This window comes from Castor canadensis, chromosome 14 (genome assembly GCF_047511655.1).
Source record: "Castor canadensis chromosome 14, mCasCan1.hap1v2, whole genome shotgun sequence".
NCBI classification, from domain to species: domain Eukaryota; kingdom Metazoa; phylum Chordata; class Mammalia; order Rodentia; family Castoridae; genus Castor; species Castor canadensis.
This window is the reverse complement of record NC_133399.1, coordinates 53,003,094-53,022,539: the sequence shown is the minus strand read 5'-3', so window position 1 is coordinate 53,022,539 and position 19,446 is coordinate 53,003,094.

Genomic DNA, 19,446 nt, shown 5'->3' with positions numbered 1-19,446 from the left:
TTCCTTGCCACACCCCTGACAGTTCAGCAGTGAGAGATTGGCTCTTTGCCCCTCCCAAGTAATCTAACGCAGGTTCAGCATCCCAGCTCCTCCCCCCTCCGATGTCAGTGTTAGGTAAGCTTGCTGTTTATGACTTTCAGTTTTGCTGGAGGGGATTAAGTCTGCCAAGGGGCTGTGCTGGATTGTTTTCTCAGGGTGGAGGGGTGGGCAGGGGAGCCATGCATGGTGCCTGATGTTCACCTGTTCATTCTGCAGTTTCACACAGGCAGATTTGGAGCCGACTGTCAGGGAGAAAACTCACTGTTGTTCTCAGTGTGGCATGGTGTAGGGAGGCTTTCCATGGGCTAGGGGTCCAGGGTGTCTCAGGTTTTGATTCTGATTGATACTCTGTCTTCTGCTTGTTGGGAGAAGAAAGAAAGGAAAAAAAGAAAAGAGTAGCGGCCAAGGGCTTCTTTCCCAGGGCCAGAGGCTGGACACGCCTTACTGGCAGCTGTTAGGTACAATTAAAGGCTGATTTAAGGGTCAGTGTTTGCATTTTATCTGCACCTAATGTAATGGTGGTTATTATTTTGGCTGAAATCAATCAGAATTACCCAAGTGTGGCTCCAGCATCTCAAGGAGGTTTCTGAAGTCACGGAGCTTAGGAGAGCTGATTCCCTACCTTAGCCACCACTATTCCCCTTCTACTAATGGGAATTTTAAATACACATTATACTCTGTGGAGTATATCAGGTTATCACACAGTACCCCACACGTTAATAATAATACAGAATTAGAATAATAATAAATTCAACCATTTCTAGAATAGTTTTTATGATTTTATCAAAAGTACTTTGGAGATTTCTGGAAGCAGGGAAACCTTAGGAAATTATTGAAAAGTATTCAGAGTAATAAAGGGAGAATATGAGTTCTCTAAATCAGTAGTTATATTTACTAATGAACTACAATATTTAGTTCATTGATAGTACACAGTAGAAAATAAAGAAATTACATGGCTACATGTAAGAAAATTTCCTTTGTCATAGTTTGTATTCAAAATCATAAGAAAAGGTATGAGTTACTCAATTTTAATTGCTGATAGAAAAACTTTTTCAATTATAAACTTGTGCTAATCTACGTTTTTTTGTTTGGAAAAACACATTCCAGAAGTGCTAATAATTTCAAAACAAAATAATGTGGTAGGTTTATTGTATCTGTTTCCATGTAGACTTAGAATTCATGGCAAAAAAGAAAGACTAAGGTGAAGGTTATTAAATTATACTCAGCATTAAATTTCACATTATTTCTACCTTGACATATCAAGAATATTTAAAACAAGCACCGACCTGGAAAATATTTTAGAATGCCTCTGAAGCAACATTTCTGTTCTTTAATATAGTAAAAAGTATAAACGGCACATGGTAGTAAAAATATTAAAATTCAATTTACCAAGGAATATATTTTATGGCAAAACACAGTCATTTGATCCAATTACTAACATAAGGATAGCTAATAGTATAATGACAAACCATTTTTACACATCAAACTTTTAAGTGTAAGTGTATTTTTAAGCAAATATGGAGTCAACAGTTGTCCTATGCACAACTACCTAAAGTTTCCATTGGCATGAAGAATTGTTTTCTAGTAGGTATAAAAAAGCTTCACAATGCACTCAGCCTTGATTCCAGCAATTTTGCGTCTCTGTATTAATACACACTAGTCAGAGAGGAAGGTTTTCTGTGTTATGTTCTATATTCTCAAAGACCTATTCTCTATCTGCCTAATTATGCTAAGATGCAATAAGAAACCAACTAGAAAATTAACAACACATAAAAATCAGTAAAAGGACAAAATTATGCTCGCTGCACTACATGAGATATTGTGTATATATAACAATTATGATGAAGACCTTTATGCATTAGAGACAAGTATGGTATTTTATGTATGAGAAATAGACAAAGAGAAGGATAGAGGCAGAATTATTACTCTTTTTATGTGTTTGTTCTGGTAGGAAACAATGTAAAACATATGACCAAGAGCATGACGTAAGTTTTGTTGCTCTGATGAATATATGGCTTCAGCTGTTCTATCCTCTACTTTAAAGAGTATATTTTATAAATGTGTGTTTGAAAAACAAACAAATTAATTTTGTGTAGCAACATGTTTCCACATATTAACATTATTTTATTACTTCTGATTTGATAAGGATTAGAACATTCTGATGAGCCTCTAATGCCATTTGCATTGTGAATAAATTGGCAAAAAATGTGAAAAGCTCATGTAATAACAAGTATTACATGTTGAAAGTGTTCTTTTTAGGCACAGACAAGGTTTCCAACTCTTTGTAGAACGCCTCCTCCTGAAAGCACACTGTTCTCTGAACTGGTAACTTTGAGAGGAGAGAGTAAGAGCAATTGCAGTAGCCTAGCCTTACCCTACTTCTGTGTAGATTCTAGGGTATTGAAGAAGGCTCTTGGACCTTATGAGGCAACCCTACTTTCTTTCCTGAAAGAGACTGGTGCTTGAGCTGATTGACTCTTCCCATGAACTCATTTTTCATTCAGGCCTGAAATTCTGGACTTCTGTGGTCATCTCTGCAATGTCCACATTTGCTACAATATCCTTTATATTTGATGATATTTGATAACTGAACAGTTTCCCTTCCTACACTCTCCTTGAGGTAATGTCAGATCCCTCAGTCTTGTCTTATCAAGAAAATTGTTAGGCCAGTTTAGGCAGAATTCCTTAAGATCCCTGTGTTTCTGCTTAGAGATTGTCCATCCACTGATCCTCATCACAATCCTTATCATTTATTTGCATTCACCTCTGCTATATTCAGAGGGTGCATACATTTACGGCAATGCCTTCATGAAAAAAAATGCCTTAATATCTTTAATAAGTAATGAGCATTATTATTTAATTTAATTGGTCCAAAGAGATCCAAAACAGACTTCTTTTTTATTCATTTATTCACTTGTGCATACACTGTTTGGGTCATTTCTCCCCAAGCCCCCTGCCCCTACCCTCTCCTCCACTCGCTTCTAGGCAGAACCTGTTCTGCCCTTATCTCTAATTTTGTTGAAGAGAAGACATAAGCATAATAAGAAAGACAAAGCGTTTTTGCTAGTTGAGATAAGGATAGCTATACAGAGAAATTCCTAGCATTGCTTCCATGTACAAATGTGTTACAACCCAAGTCGACTCATCTCTAACTGATCTTTACATTGGTTCCTGATCCCCTTTCTCATGTTGACCTCTGTCACTTTAAGGTTTCTATATTAGTTCCTATGGAGTGGGGACATCAAACATTTTCATGTTTTGGGTTTACTACCTATCCCCATACCTCCCATATGTACACATGTTGTTGTTGACATTTTTGATGATGGTTATTCTAACAGGGGTGAGGTGGAATCTTAGTGTGGTTTTGATTTGCATTTCCTTTATGTCTAGAGATGGTCAGCATTTTTTCATGTCTTTTGGGGCCATTTGAATTTCTTCTTTTGAGAAAGTTCTGTTCAGTTCAGTTGCCCAATTCTTTTTTGGTTCATTGATTTTGGGAGAGTTTAGTTTCTGATATTCTGGTTATCAGTCCTTTGTCTGATGTATAGCATCTACAGCATATTTCTTGATGGCAAACCTTAAAAGCAAGAAGAGAATGGAGGGAGGTATTTCGGGCACTGAATGAAAATAACTACAACCCTAGGATACACTATCCAGCAAAACAGTCATTCAAAATCGACAGAGCTGTAAAACTTTTTCAGGATAAACAAAACAAAAACAGTATATGACCACCAATCTACCACTACAGAAGAGTCTACAAGGAACTCTGCACACAGAAGATGAAAGCAAACAAAACCATAAGAGTACTGGAAGCACCAAACCACAGGAGAAGAAAAGGTAAACAATCAGAGAGTAGCATTGATTCAACTGCACACAATCAAATCCTTATGCAACAGAAATGACTAAATGTCAGGAATCACCATATATATATATCAATACTATCACTGAATGTCAATGGACTCAACTACCCCATCAGAAGACACCGTTTGGCAAACTGGAGGATTAAAAAGGAAGATCCAGCAATTTGTTGTTTACAATACAGTAACCTTATTGACATAAATGAACACTGGCTTAGGGTGAATATCTGGAAGATTATTTACCAAGCCAATGCCCCCCCCCCTCCAAAACACAAACAGGCATGAGTAGCAATACTTATATCATACAAAGTATACTTAAAGAAGATCATGGCATACTAATAAAAGGGCAATACATCAAAAGGAAATAACAATTTTCAACCTATATGCACCCAATGTCAGTGCACCCAATTTCATCAAACAAACACTAAAGGACTTAAGAGCACAGATAGACTCCAATGCAGTGGTAGTGGGAGATTTTAATACCCCTCTATCACCAATAGATAGGTCACCCACACAATAAATCAAATGACAAGAGAGAGGAAATGGACCTAACTGATGTCTACAGAATATTTCATCTGACAACAGCACAATATAGATTCTTCTCAGCAACCCATAGAACTTTCTCCAAAACAGACCATACCTTAGGGCACAAAGCAAGTCTCAGCAAATATAAGAAAACAGAAATAACCCCCTGCATTCTCTCCAATCACAATGCATTAAAAGTAGAGCTCAGTAACAAAAACAACAGCTGAAAATATGCAAATAATTGGAGGCTGAATAATACAATGTTCAACCACCAGTGCATTACAGAAGAAATGACAGCTGAAATCAAAAGGTTCCTGGAAATTAATGAAAATGAAAACACCACCTACCAGAACCTATGGGATACAGCAAAAGCAGTCCTAAGAGGAAAGTTACAGCCATGAGTGCATGTAGTAAAAGAACAGAAAGATCTCAAATAAATGACCTAATGCTATGTGTTCAACTCCTAGAAAAACAAGAACAAGCAAAACCCAAAGCATGCAGAAGGAGAAAAATAATAAATTAAGGGCCAAAATTAATGAAATACAAACCAAAAGATCCATACAAAAACAATCAAATTAACTAAAAGCTGGTTCTTTGAGAAAATAAACAAGATTGACAATCCCCTGGCAAATCTGAATAAAATGAGGACAGAAAAGACCCAAATTAGTAAAATCAGAAATGAAAAAGGAGAGCTAACAACAAACACCAAGGAAATCCGGGGAAACATCAAAGACTACTTTGAGAACCCACAGTCCAGTAAATTGGAAAATCTTGAAGAAATAGACAAATTTCTAGATAAGTATGACCATCCAAAACTGAACCAAGAAGATATTAATCACTTACACAGCTCTGTAACACATAATGAAATTGAAGTAGCAATAAAGAGTCTCCAAAAAAAAAAATACACCAGGACCTGATGAATTTTCTGCTGAATTTTACCTAACCTTTAAAGAAGGTTTCTTTTCCAAGAAATTGAAATAGAAGGAACACTGCCTAACTCATTCTATGAAGGCAGTATTATACTCAAGCCAAAACCGGACAATGACACATCCAAAAAGGAGAACTACAGGCCAATTTCCTTGATGAACATTGATGCAAAAATCCTCAATAATAAAATAATGGCAAACTGAGCCCAACAGCATTCACATGGCCGAGTTGGCTTCACCCCAGGGATGTAGGAACAGTTCAACATATGCAAATCAATAAATGTAACACAGTACATTAATAGAAGCAAAGACAAAAACCACTAGGTCATCTCAATAGATGCAGAAGAAGCCTTTGATAAGAACCAACACCACTTCATGATAAAACTCTAAGAAAACTTGTATGTATCGTAAAGGCTACATATGACAAACCTATAGCCAACATCATACTTAATGGGGAAAAACTGAAACCATTTCCCCTAAATCCAGAACAAGACAAGGGTGCTCACTCTCCTCACTCCTATTCAACGTAGTCCTGGAATTCTTAGCCAGAGCAATAAGGCAAGAAGGAGAAATAGAAGGAATACAAATAGGTAAAGAAATAGACAAAGTATCCCTATTTGCAGATGACAGAATCCTATACCTCAAAGATGCAGAAAACTCCACCCCAAAACACCTAGACACCATAAACAGTTTCAGTAATATAGTAGTATACAAAATCAACTTACAAAAATCAGTGGCCTTTCTATACACCAACAATAAACAAATTGAGAAAGAATATAGGAAAACAATTCCATTTACAATACCCTCAAAAAAATCAAATACCTAGGAATAAACTTAGTAAACAATGTAAATGACCTCTATAAGGAGAAGTACAAACGACTGAAGAAAGAGATCAAGGAAGACTACAGAAGCTTGACAGATCTCCCATGTTCATGGATTGGCAGAATCAACATAGAAAAAATGGTATACTACCAAAAGCAATCTGCATGTTCAATGCAATTCCCATCAACATCTCAATGACATTCATCACAGAGATTGAAAAATCTGTGCTAAAGTTCATTTCAAAACACAAAAGACCATGAATACCCAAGGCAAAATTGAGCAAAATGAGCAATGGTGGAGGTAGCACAATACCCAAGTTCAAAATATACTACAGAGCCATAGCAATAAAAACAGCATGGTACTGGCACAAAAACAGACATGAAGACCAGTGGAACAAAATAGAGGACCCAGATGTGAATCCCACAGAGATACACCCACCTGATTTTTGACAAAGGTGCAAAACACCTACAATGGAGAAAAGACAACCTCGCAACAAATGTTGCTGGGAAAATTGCAGAAAACTAAAACTAGATCCCTGTCACCTTCTACTAGTATCAACTCAAAGTGGATTAAGGACCTTAATATGTTACCCAAAACCTTGCAGTTACTACATGAAAGAGCATGGAATACTCTGGAAGCTATAGTTATACAGGCAAGAATAATATGGAAGCTTCTTAAAAAATTAAACATAGATCTGCCGTATGATCCAGCAATATCACTACTCAGGATATACCCAAAGGAATGTGACTCAGATTATTACAAAGGCACCTGCACAGTCAAGATGCCCCCACTATTGACAAATGGATTAGGCAAATGTGATATACACAATGGAATTCTACTCAGCCACAAAAAAGAAAGAAATGTTGTCATTCACAAGTAAATGGATGGAACTGGAGAACATCATCTTAAGCAAAGTTTGCCAGGCTCAGAAGGTCAAAAATCACATGTTCTCCCTCATATGCAGATTATAGACTTAAAACAAATGCAGTGATATTATTGGACATGGGTCACACACTAAGGGGAGAACCCACAGGAGAGGAATAGGGAAAGGGAAGGAAACCTAAAACTTCAATGTGGTTGATGTGTTCACTGTAGTGGAGCAAATACAGTAATCTTAAACTGGCAGAGGCCACTATGGGAAGGAGACCAGGAAGTAGAGAACAGGTCTGGCAGAGATGAACCAATGTGGATTGCAATACGCAAGTACATGGAAGCTACGCCAGGAATCTCTCTGTATAGCTATCTTTACCTCAAACTAGCAAAAACACTAAGTTTTTCTTATTATCGCTCATGTTTTCTCTTCAACATACTGGAGAAGAGGGCAGAACAGGTTCTGCCTGGAAGCAGGGGAGGTGGGTGAGGAGGGTATAGCTTGAGGAGGGCAAGGTGGCCCAAACAATGAATACACATGTAAGCAAATGTAAAAATGATAAAATAAAAGAAAGAGAAAAAAGTTTCCCCCAGGTACTGAATGTTATAAGAGAGCCTTTGTTGGGACCTCCGCACAGCCATATTTTGTATCATACACCCACCAGCAGGTCAGATGTAACATTGGCTCATATTATCCTCAGTATGCCATTAAGGGATACTGGTTGTTGCAGTGTAAGGAAAACAGTACAGGCTACATTTGCAATGGAAAGTGAGAAGAGTGTGTCTGCTGGACCTATTTGGGGCATTGGGAAAGTTCTGATGGTGGGGGAGTCCAGGACCTAGTTCGGGAACAACTTCTTAGAGAGACAGCACACTGAGTATCAGAGGCACTCTCACCTAGACTGAGGCCGGCTGCCAATCAAGGCACTGGGCCACTGTATAATGAAATCAGAAGCAAACTAGCAGAGGATTAGACCTCCCAACAATAGGGAGAAACCTTTTTGTAGACTGACAAAAAGTGGAAAGAACTAAATGTGTCAAGCCACTGGGTATATGGTAGCGCCCTCATGAGTGAGGGATGGCCTTGGAAAGGGACCAGTTTAAATGCTTGCCAACTTTTATTGTGGAAACAATGTATAACTAGACAAGAGAGTAACTGACCTCACACCTGGGCTCTCACATCAGAGGATATTGGGGAAGAATGTATCAAAAGAATCAGGCCAGAATATGAAAAGTGGGTGATGGAGACCCCTTGTAAAAGGGTACTCACTTGGAATGGGACTATTCTAACTTGGTGGATTGTGTAGCAGGGAGGACGATCAGAAGAAAACAGACTGGGCCTGAGTCCTGAGAAAGTAGCCAGAGGTGGGGATGGCAAAGCAGAGAGATAAAACCTAAGAAATCTAAACATGAGGAAAGTGGTCACATAGCACTGAGGAGGGGAAAAGTCACATAGCATTAGGCTAAAGTAGCCAATAAAATTAAATATAACCATATAAGGATTAGACCTTGCTTTTTGCTTCTGTAACCTGCTTGCAAGGGTATATAAGGTGAGACCCCTTTGTTCTCGGGGCTCAGCCTTTGGACATGAGTCCACTGAATCATTGTTTGTGCTGGCACAATAAAATGCTGCTTCCTGCTAATTGCCTGAGATTCCATATCTCAGCTAGCAAACTCCTCAACATTTCTTGGGGGCTTGTTATCTGGGATTGTGGAGATGGTGAGTTATCACCTCCCTTGTCACCAGGATGCATCCCCTTGAACCACAAGGAGGAGATCCCACCAGGTGCCAACAGAGAGCCTGATCCAGAGGGGTTTCATCCTCCTTGTGAGTCAGGCTGAGGGCCTGGGATGCACAATGGAACCCAGTGAGGCACAGGAGCCAGCAAAGGGAGAGGAGCACCACTCATCAGACTGGTAAGAATCCAGATTCAAATTCAGGCCTGCCCCAGGAGGCAGAAGGGGAGACTGATCATCTCCCAGAGACTGCTAGTAACCAACTCTTTTGGGGTGAAACCATATCTCTCAGGTTCAGGGAGTGGGGTGGAAGTATTGTGCTGTGCAAGAATGTGTGAATGTGCGAGCCTGAGACACAGCCCAGCTACAAAGTGAGTGAGGAGTCCTGATCCTCAGTTCTATGGTGAACTCATAAGGTCAAGGGTGAGCCCTAACAGGGCCTCCAGTCTGGAGTTTATATGGATTCTCTAGGGCCAAAGAGATGCCTGAGTTCCTGCGAGGGGAGAAGCCAGAGACAGACAAAGTGAGTGCTTTTCCAAAACCCCTCCCCCTCTGTGTCTGGCAGTCTGGTAACTCTGGAAATCAGAGTAAGAACACTCCCTTGGAGTGTATGATTAATAACTTTAAAAAGGGATTTAATGTACTGGACTATAGAGTTAACTCTTAATAAGCTACAGGCCCTTTGTGAAATAGATTGGCCTGCTTTTGGTGTAGGATGGCCTCAGGAAGGGTCACTAGATAAAACTGGGACTAATGAAGTTTACAGAGTAATTAAAAGAAATACAAAAAACAAACAAACAAAACACAAAATCCTAATACCCAGGAGAATGGGAAAAGCCAAGAGGCTAAAACTGGTGTTCAAAAACTAGACTCTGTTGTTTATTTAGATTCAGGTAGCAATTTATTTGGCGGACTGAGGAGAAATCAGAATCTTTCAGTCTTGACGGGTAGCTTTGGTGTCCCAGTTTGCAAATCTTCATCCAAAATGGGCATCCTGAAGGAGGACTGAGGGCTGAGGGTTTGGCTCAAGTGGTAGGGTACCTGCCTAGCAAGCACAAGGCCCTGAGTTCAAACCCTAGTGCCACCAAAAAAAAATCTCTGAAGGAGGACTGAGGCTCAGCACAGTTAAGTTTTTATGTCTTGAAGATAAAAAGTATATAGAAAACAATTTAGGATTATTAAAATATGCCAGAAACACTGAACTCACGGGCACCTTTACTTCTACAGAGTATAAACCAGGAGAACCTACCTAAAAGGGTGAGAAAAAGAGTATCTTTGACTGTTGCTGGCAAAAAAAAAAAAAAAAAAAAAAACTTTTTCAAAAGGTTGTTGCAGTAAGCATGGTATGTTATTGAAACAGTCATGAGATGCTTATGTTTCCCTTGCTAATGGCTGGTCAGATTAAGCAATCATCTAATGGTGTACTCACAGTGTGTGTGTATGTGTAAGCATCTTCAAAATGGTTCTTAAACTGCTCCTATAAGGTTAATATGATTCTCAAGGTAACACAAAAACACAGTATTTATTTTAAAGATCTCTGTTATAAACTGCTTAGGCTTTCTAAACATAAATATAAACATCTTGAGAACAGTTCTTATTATAGAGTCAATGTAAAAATGATTACTCTGTTCTACTGCTACTTTAAAAAAATAGGTTATCAAACTTATTTCAATCAGGTCTTACTAAGATGCAGGCATTCAGGAGTTAACTCTCCAGATCAGACCAGAGAAGACAGAAAAAAAAAAGTAAAGGGGGGCCACAGCCTGCAGAAATCTTGGAATTTGTGAGTTAAAGAAATGACCTTTGCATGTTTCATTCTGTCATAAACACAATCTGGAATTTAATACATGGATGTATTAACAAATGGGCTTTCTATAAATTGCATTTATACAAAAATAATTTCAAGGTTGCTTTCTTTCTTGTTTTTTCATACAAATGTAAGACTCTAAGTTAAAAGATTTTAGGAGTTATTTTCAACAAGTAACAAAAATATATAAAAGGTATTAAAAATATGGTTTTTAGAAAAATAAAAGGTTAGAAAAAAAACCTTTCGGATAAAGAAAGGATTAAGACATGCTCCCCCAGAGGGTACATATTAAGTTGTCAGAAAGATATGGATGCTTATGTAAGTGATTAAGTTAACTAAAATCTAAGACTTACATTAAAGGTTTTGTATGGTCAAAATTTAATGTACTGATGTTAAACTAACACTTAATTCTCTAAGCTTATAACAACAAGGATATCTTTAAAATACTGTATTGTTCTTGATAATGTTTACAAAAAATTGTCTTAAAATGGTTTTTGTTTTATCAATATAACTGTCAGAAATTTTTGGTGCAATAGGTTAACCCACAAATTTGTCAAGACAACAAGAGTTTATTAAAACACAGAGAAAGAAGAGGCAGCTGAGCTGCTGCACTGATGTAAGGGTTGAGACAGATTTACTTATGCAAAGCCAAAGTGCACCCTCTAGATAAGATAAAACAAAAACTCAAAAAGGAGCACTACACTGGAAGTCAAGACCTCCAGATTTTACTAGATTCAACAGAGTAGAGAGGTTAGTCCCACTCCTTACCCACAGCAGGTGGAGGGAATTTTTGGCCTGAGATGTCCAAATTGGGCCTGTTATTACATTTTTTGAGGGGAGGGGAGGCTCCACTGAGTACAGGTTGGTGGGATCTTGCTGTATGTCATGAGCCATGTGTTAATATCAACAATCTGGGATGTGATCCCTTATCAACATCTGAGCCATGATTCTTGGCCACTAGGTTTCCTAACTCCACACTTAGATCCCATAAATATTTACCTGTGTTCTCTGGTGATTTTTGTCAAGGTTTTAACCACTAAGGTAACTGAGTCATGTTCATTTAAGAGTTGGTTTATGTTGGGGTTAAAAATAAGGACAGCCATGTTAGGACTAGACCCCCTTCCCCTTGCAGATGGCTTACCTTTATCTCCCTGGATAGATTCCAAGAACAGTTGGGCAGACAGTGACCTAACAACAACTTAACTTTCTTGGTTGCCAGCAACAATATCCCTTAGTGACCTTCCTGATACTTTTCCACTAGCCCCCTATATGTAGCCCAAGCCAGTGTATGGCAATGGGCTCTAGTTCTCTTGCTGTGGTCTCCCTCCACAGAGCTTCTGCCTAAAGAATAAAGCCTATTGCTGGTGTTTGAACCATCTCTCTGCCTCTTCCATGCCTCTTATTTTCTGACAGTTTATATAAAACTTTCCAGATGAGCTCATGGTTAAACAACTGTTGTCTTGGGTGATTCTAATACAGTTGGTACCCTATATGTGTCTGTGACTAGGCTATTTGGGTTTATTGAAACTGTTCTTTCCCCCTACAATGGATAAAAATCTAAGGTTTTACTTCAAAAACAACTAAACTGATACGTATGTATAGCCTCTATAAGCTGTGATATTGTTGCTGATTCCTATATATTAAATATATTTGTTTTGCAAGTATATCAAGCCTTCTAAAACACAAAATTTAGATAAACACCGTAACAAAAGGTTAATGGTACTGATAAACTATTCTGTTAGTTGATAAATTGTTCACCAAAATTTTAACCATGACTCTTAAGTTTTTGTCATTACAGTTCTGATCCTTCTGGGGCATTTACAATCAAGTCCATAAAAAATGACTCTAATAATTACTTATGTGCCAACCACCATAGCTGTTTAGACATCTGTTTTTGTTAGATTTTGTTTTTTATTGTCCTTGTCTAGAAGTCTGCTGTCTAAGAGCCACTCCTTCTAAGCCTCTTTGTTGTCTAAATTTGGCCAAAAGGGTCTATTTGGCACTGACTCTCATCAGATCTGTTTGTTATACCCGTGCCCCCCCAATGTGGGACCAAGACCAACCAAACAAACCAAATCCAGGAAAGAGCAAATCCTGATGATGAGAAAAATGACCTTCAAAAAGGATCTTCAGTCTAAGACCATATCACCCTGAACGTGCCCAATCTCATCTGGTCTCAGAAGCTAAGCAGGGTCAGGCCTGATTAGTACTTAGATGGAAGACAGATCTTCACAAGAGACTCCTCAGAGTCAGTTTGGAGACAAGGGGGGAATGCTACCAAAGTTCAAATGGAGTGTCTCATTCCAGATCTCTCAAAAATAACCAAAGCCAAGAGGATTGAGGAAATGGTTCTGATACACGTGTGGCTATCTGGCATTAAAGCTATTCCAGACCCAAACTCCTGTTTTTTAGACAGGGTCTGCTACTTAAATAGAGACAAAGTTACTATTTTTACTGGCCCTACACATGTCCTTTGATACCTAAAGATGGTGGTTTTAACTTTTTTTAAAAAACAATGTGTTTTCTTGGACATATATACTGATAATATATTGTTGCCATGGTAACTCTACTCAGTTAAAAAAAAAGACATTGTCTGGGTAAAAAATAAAATGTTCACCCATTAAAACCCCATTGGAGGGGCCCTTTTGTTGTTATCTTGTCTACTCCCACCGCAGTTAAAGTAGCAGTGATTGCTCCTTGGATCCACCACAGTCGAGTCAAGCCAGCTTCTCTCGAGTGGGAGTACATCCCTGATCCAGATTCACAGTGAAGGATCACCCTCCAGAACATGAGCATCCTCCCTCAGTAGGACTCCACTTCCCAGGAAACAACAAGGGACAACAGCGCTGCTCTAGTCACCCCAAAAGCTGACTAGTCTATGCACAGCAGAAGCTTGAGCAGTCGACTCTCCAATGGGACAAACAGGTTGATTCTCACACCAGCTATCTCACTGTAATGCACTGTCACCTCTTGTCTATATTGTTGCTGTAGTTCTCACCCTAGTCTTCACCATAGGCTTGGAAGAAACCACCCCCAGCTGATTGCTCTCATGGTGAAAGGTTTTTATTTGCTCTCTTCTATCTCTTTTGAGCAGGATGCATAATTACTACTTATGGTTACTGATTTGGTTTAACAAAGGACAAAATATGCAGCCCTCCTTCACAAGGGTAAAGCTGCCCCTAACTGCACCTGTGACCCCCGTCACCCTGTAAATTTCACTGTACTTAAGCCATCTGATTAAACACGGGGAGAAGTAATTAGTATAAAAATAGTTAAAAAGAGTCTTGATCCTCAGATTCTGATACACCTCAAATTAGTAACTGTTACCCATGAGAGTTCCTCATACTAATTTTTTCACTCCTTTTATAAGGAGATGAAAAGTTAATTTTCCATCTCTGCCAAAGCTAAAAACTTGCTCCTCTCGCTGTAACTCCAGGCTATGTTTGTGGGGGGGCCAACATGAGAGTCCCCATATTAAAAAAAAAGGGTTAAGTAGACAAAAATGGGGTACCTTATAAATTGACAACTAAAAAGATGTGAAATGGCCTCCTGAGTAAATCATCCAGTTCTATTGTCCTGCTTCCTGGGCAAAGACAGTCCTAGGGCTATCACACCCCTATATATATGCGCAACCAACAGGCTACAGGCTGTTGTTCAAATTATAACTAACAAAACTGCAAGAGCCCTGAATTTGCTGACAAAACAAAGCACTAAGATACCCAATGCCAGCTATCAAAACCCCTTGGCTTTAGACTATTTGCTCGCATCTTCTAAACAACTGCTGCTTACAAATTAATAATTTTTAAAAAGTTATAAAAGAGATCACAGATGAAATAAAAAAGCTTGCCCATGTCCCCATCCAGACTTGGAAAGGAAGAGATCCCAATAACCTGTTTGGAGGATGGTTTTCTGCTTTAGGTGGATTCAAAACCTCTATAGGGGCAATGGGCCTGATGCTGAGTGCATGCTTAATATTGTCCTGTCTGGTTCCCCTGATGCTGTGGTTTATCAAAACTATTATAGAAAAAAAGGCCACATATGTGTACTATAAAAATACAAACCCCTAAGTTAAGATGATGCTCTTTGACCCTATGTGGTTCCAAGCATCAAAGAGAGGAATAATGTAGCAGGGAGGAGGATCAGAAGAAAACAGACTAGGCCTGAGTCCTGAGAAAGTAGCAGGGAGGTAGGGATGGCATAGCAGAGAGAGAAAACCTGAGAATTCTGAACATGACGAAGGTCATACAGCACCAGGTACCAGAAAGGCATGTAGCACTAGGGTAAAATAGACAATAAAATTAAATATAACCATATATGGATTAGACCTTGCTTTTTGCTTCTGTGATCTGCTTGCAAGGGTATATAAGGTGAGACCCCTTTGTTCTCCAATATCAGCCTTTGGGCATGAGTCCACTGAGTCTGTGCTGGGACAGTAAGCGCTGCTTCCTGCTAATTGCCTCAGAGCCCCATATCTCAGCTAGCAATCTCCCTCAACAGATTGATGAGCCTAAATGGTATTGGACATTGCCCCCATTGGAAAATAGTCCCAAATGTCATGATTCTCCACCCAATGGCTTAGATTGTTCTACGAGTGAGGCAAACCCATTCCAAGGCATCGATGAGATTGGCAATTATTGGGATATCATCATCAATACTGACCCAGGGTGGTGGAGGGCACCGCATGGGTTTCTGGATATGTGGGAAGCAAGCTTATACCAAAATCCCTCAGACTTGTAAGGGAAGCTGGACTATAGGAATGATCCAGCCTGGGTTTTTCCTCTTGCCCAACCACCAAGGGGAACAGCTGGGGTCCCCCCTTTTGAAATTCTGGGGCCTAGAACGAAAAGGGACCTTGAGGTGGGGGGCCAACAGAGATAGGGAAAAGACACATGGACTCCCCCGAGGATCATTGAGACCTATGGACCAGCAACCTGTGCACAGGATGGGAGCTGGTGTTACCGGACCCACATCTATATGCTCAACAGAATCATTAGGTCACAGGCAGCTCTAGAAGTTATTACCCAGACTGCCTCTGCCCTGCAGCTACTGGCCGAGCAACAAACCCAAATGTGAGCCAATATATATCAAAATAGCCTGGCCTTGGATTATCTTTTAGCTGAGGAAGTATGTGACAAGTTCATCTATGCCTCCACACAGATGACAATGGCCAAGCAGTAATGGAAACTGCCACTAATACTAGAAAGTTGGCACATGTACCCATACTGGTGTGGAAAGGGTGGGATTCAAACAGTCTGTTTGGAGGTTTGTTCTCTGCCTCAGGTGGATTCAAGACCCTGACAGGGGCAATGGGTCTTGTCTTGGGAGTCTGTTTGATGTTACCCTACCTGGTTCCGTTGGTATTGCGGTCTATCAGGACCATTATGGAGACCATTATAGTAAGGAAAAAAGCTCCCCATGTATGACACTGTGGAAATACAAACCACTACATCAGGATGATGCTCTTTGACCCTAGATGGGTCCAAGCATTAAAGGGGAGTTATGTAGTAGGGAGGAGTGGAAGACATGGCAGGAAACTTAAACTTAAAGAAAATGAACCTGAAAATGGTCACATAGCACTGAGGATGAAGCAGTCAATGAAATTACAAGTAGCCATATATGGGTTAAACTTTGCTTCTCGCTTCAGCATGCAAGGGTATATAAGCAAGGCCCTTTTGTTCTCAGGGCTCAGCCTTTGGATGTGAATCTGCTGAGCCACTGCCACCACACTAATAAATATTGCTTCTGGAAATCCTTGGTGTCCCGTTTCCCTGTTTGAATATCCTGCAACATGTGTGAGTGTGTGTGTGTGTGTGTGTGTGTGTGTCTATGAGTACACACAGACACACATATACACAATGAACTAACATTCAGCCTTAAAGAAGAATGAAATAATGCCCTTTGTTGGAAAATACATGAAACTGGAGATCATGCTAAGTGAAATAAGGCAGTCCCACAAAGACACCTATTACATGTTTTCCTGGTCACCTGTGGATACTAGGTGGAAAAAAAACCAAACCAAAACAAAAATCAGTAAGGTCATGAAAGTAAAAGGGGGATTACTAAAGAAGTGGAAAAGGAAGGGAAAATGGGGAGGGGGAAAGAGAAGTAATAGAAGGGGTGAAATGATGAAAGTACACCATGTGCTTGTATAACAATGGTTGGGACTCCATAAATGTAGGGATTCGTTCATTATTACCTTAATATAAAGCAGTGTTTTTTAGGCATGACTTTAAAGCTATGGAGATACAGGTTCGCGTTTTGAAAGACTAAGAAAATGGCCGATAGGGATCTGTTTTCTGAGTAATGCTTACGGTTGTTAAAAATTATTCTCAACTTATAAAACCTCATACTTTTTGAATATATCTATATTCAAATATACATTTGCTACTAGAAACGTAGCAAGTTCGTTTTTGGTTACTACATTCCTAAACCAATGCCTCTCACTCAAACAGAGTAACATCCGGGAATTCCACAAAAGTGAATTTGGAGGACTCAATTCAGGTGACCGCTACCGCTATGGGACAGTGTTAATGTTGCCGAGGGCGGCCCCTAAATGCGACCCTCCGCGGGGGGGGGTGGGGGGGGGGCTGGGCGGCGAGAGCGCGGCTCACTGTGGACTCAGCGGATGCCCTTGAGCTCCCGCCCGGCCCACGGGGCAGCTGCCTCGGGCTCCTTGGACTCCACCGGCCCTGGCACTGGCTGCGCTCCGGCTCCCACGAGCTCCATGGAGTTCTGCCAGCCGTCAGTCTGCCAGGGTCCATGACAACCAACGCCAGTGTGTGACTCCACACGCAAGCAGGAAGCTGTTGGAAGCAACCAGATGCAGCCTGGCCACAAAGCCCCGCCACCTCCCTATCTCCCAACCGCGTCACTGCCCCCAACCCGCGGCTCCTCCCGCAAAGCCTAGCCTGAGGCCGCTGGGCCATTGCAGCTGGAGCCCTGCACTATGACTCACGGTGCGGGGGCAAGAGCGGGGGAGGGGACCTCCGCAGAGGCTGGCCGGCAAGGCGTTATGACTCCGGCGCGGGGGGCGGAGCCTCCGTAGAGTCCCGCTCACAAGGCATTGTGACTCCTGGGCAGAGGAAGCGGGAGGGAAAGCCCCGGAAAGCCCCGCCCTTTGCAGGCCACCTGCTCATGGGCAGGGTGAGGTTCCTGCCTGGTGAGCTGGGCTGCAAAGCTGCTGCTGTGGGAGGTGGCAGAATAGGCCTGGGGTTCTGAAAACTGTCAGCCAGGACTGGAGAGCAGCTTTCATGCCTGCATCCAGGTTTGTCACTATCTCCAAGGCAAACATGGCTCTCCCTACCTGTCCAGAAAACGCACAGCTTCCCTGTGTCTGCCTGCATCCTATGTCACCACCCCATCCCCCCACCGTGTTTCTCAAAATTTCACAAGCAACGAACTTGCCTGAAAAAAAAAAGTCAAATAAGAGCAGTTAGAAGTCCTTATGCTGTAATGTCCTTTTCTCCTTAAGTGAGCATTACGTACACGATTATTTACAACTTGAATCCACTTCATGTATTCAAATGTGTATGTACCAGTCACTGCTAGGCTCTAGGGAAATAAGGCTTGTTTCCTCAAGACTTTAATTCCTAGATTTTGCATCAATTTAAGGCACTATTCCATTTGTTTCAAAACCACTTTATATTCAGTAGTACAAAAAGACCAATTTATTTGTTTTTACATTCAGAAAAATTTAGTTAGATTTGAAAGATAAATTTTCATGTGATAAAAACAATTTTTATTGGACATGGATCGTGAACTAAACCATTTGTCTGAAAGAAATAAAACACTAATTCTTTCAAGGATATTAACCAAAAGCTATAATTCGCTAATCAAAACAATCAATTTCATTTGTTACAACAGAAAGTATGCACAAAGTATATATCTTATGATCTTGCTATAGAGCATGTCAATTTGTCCCTTTTTTCATAATGTCAGTACTTCCCAGCTCAGGGGTGCCATCAATCTACAAAGTTTTCCATTGAGAAAGGATGTAGCTATGCCTCACAGAAAAGACCACATAACCGAAAACCAAAGAAACACATCCCCAAACCCATCTCTCTAGACACAAAGCAACAGAGAATGTTGCACCCTTTCTCTGGGATTTAAGGTAGGGCGATTCAGACCCCAAAATGTCTCTCAACCCCTAGAAATGATAGAGGTAAGTTAAAAAGTTATTCAGAGTCAGGTTTTGGCTCAAAAAGGAAGACAGTTCACAGCACAGAAACCCCACTGTTCTGAGCTTTTGCCCCTGTTTCCTAGGAGCTTCACATGGGAGACTTTAGGTTTTAATGACTGCTCACTCCCTGGAAGATGAGTAGTGGGGCATGCCATTCTTAGCTGACCATACAGGCTAACAGGGGCTCACAGTTTGTTTTTCATGATTTCTATAAGAACTTCTTGAGCAACCAATGATCTCAGTTGGTCAAGAACTGAGTTTTCCTCACACGGAAGACTCTCAGTGCCACACCCAGGACACTTCTGGGCAAACTGAGCCAGATAGTCACTCTATCTATAGAGGGCCAGCCTATTAATTTCCCAGGACACGTTTGTAAGGCCACATGAAGAGAAGTGTAAAATGCTATTAGCACTATTATTTTAGAATTGATTGAGCACTTACTGTACATTGATGACTCAGCAAAATATTTATATAAAATATTAAAAAATAAATATTTATATATTTTTGCCATTTGAAATCAATAAATAATATTAATAAATCCATAATTAATGATTAATATTAATAATAAATTAATAAATACCTTCATTTTCCAACTGGGAAATCTAAAGCTTTAAAGAAGAAGAACTTGCCCCTTATCAGTCACTCACTTGGTTTGTGGTAGGATAAGGAACTAGAGACAAGCAT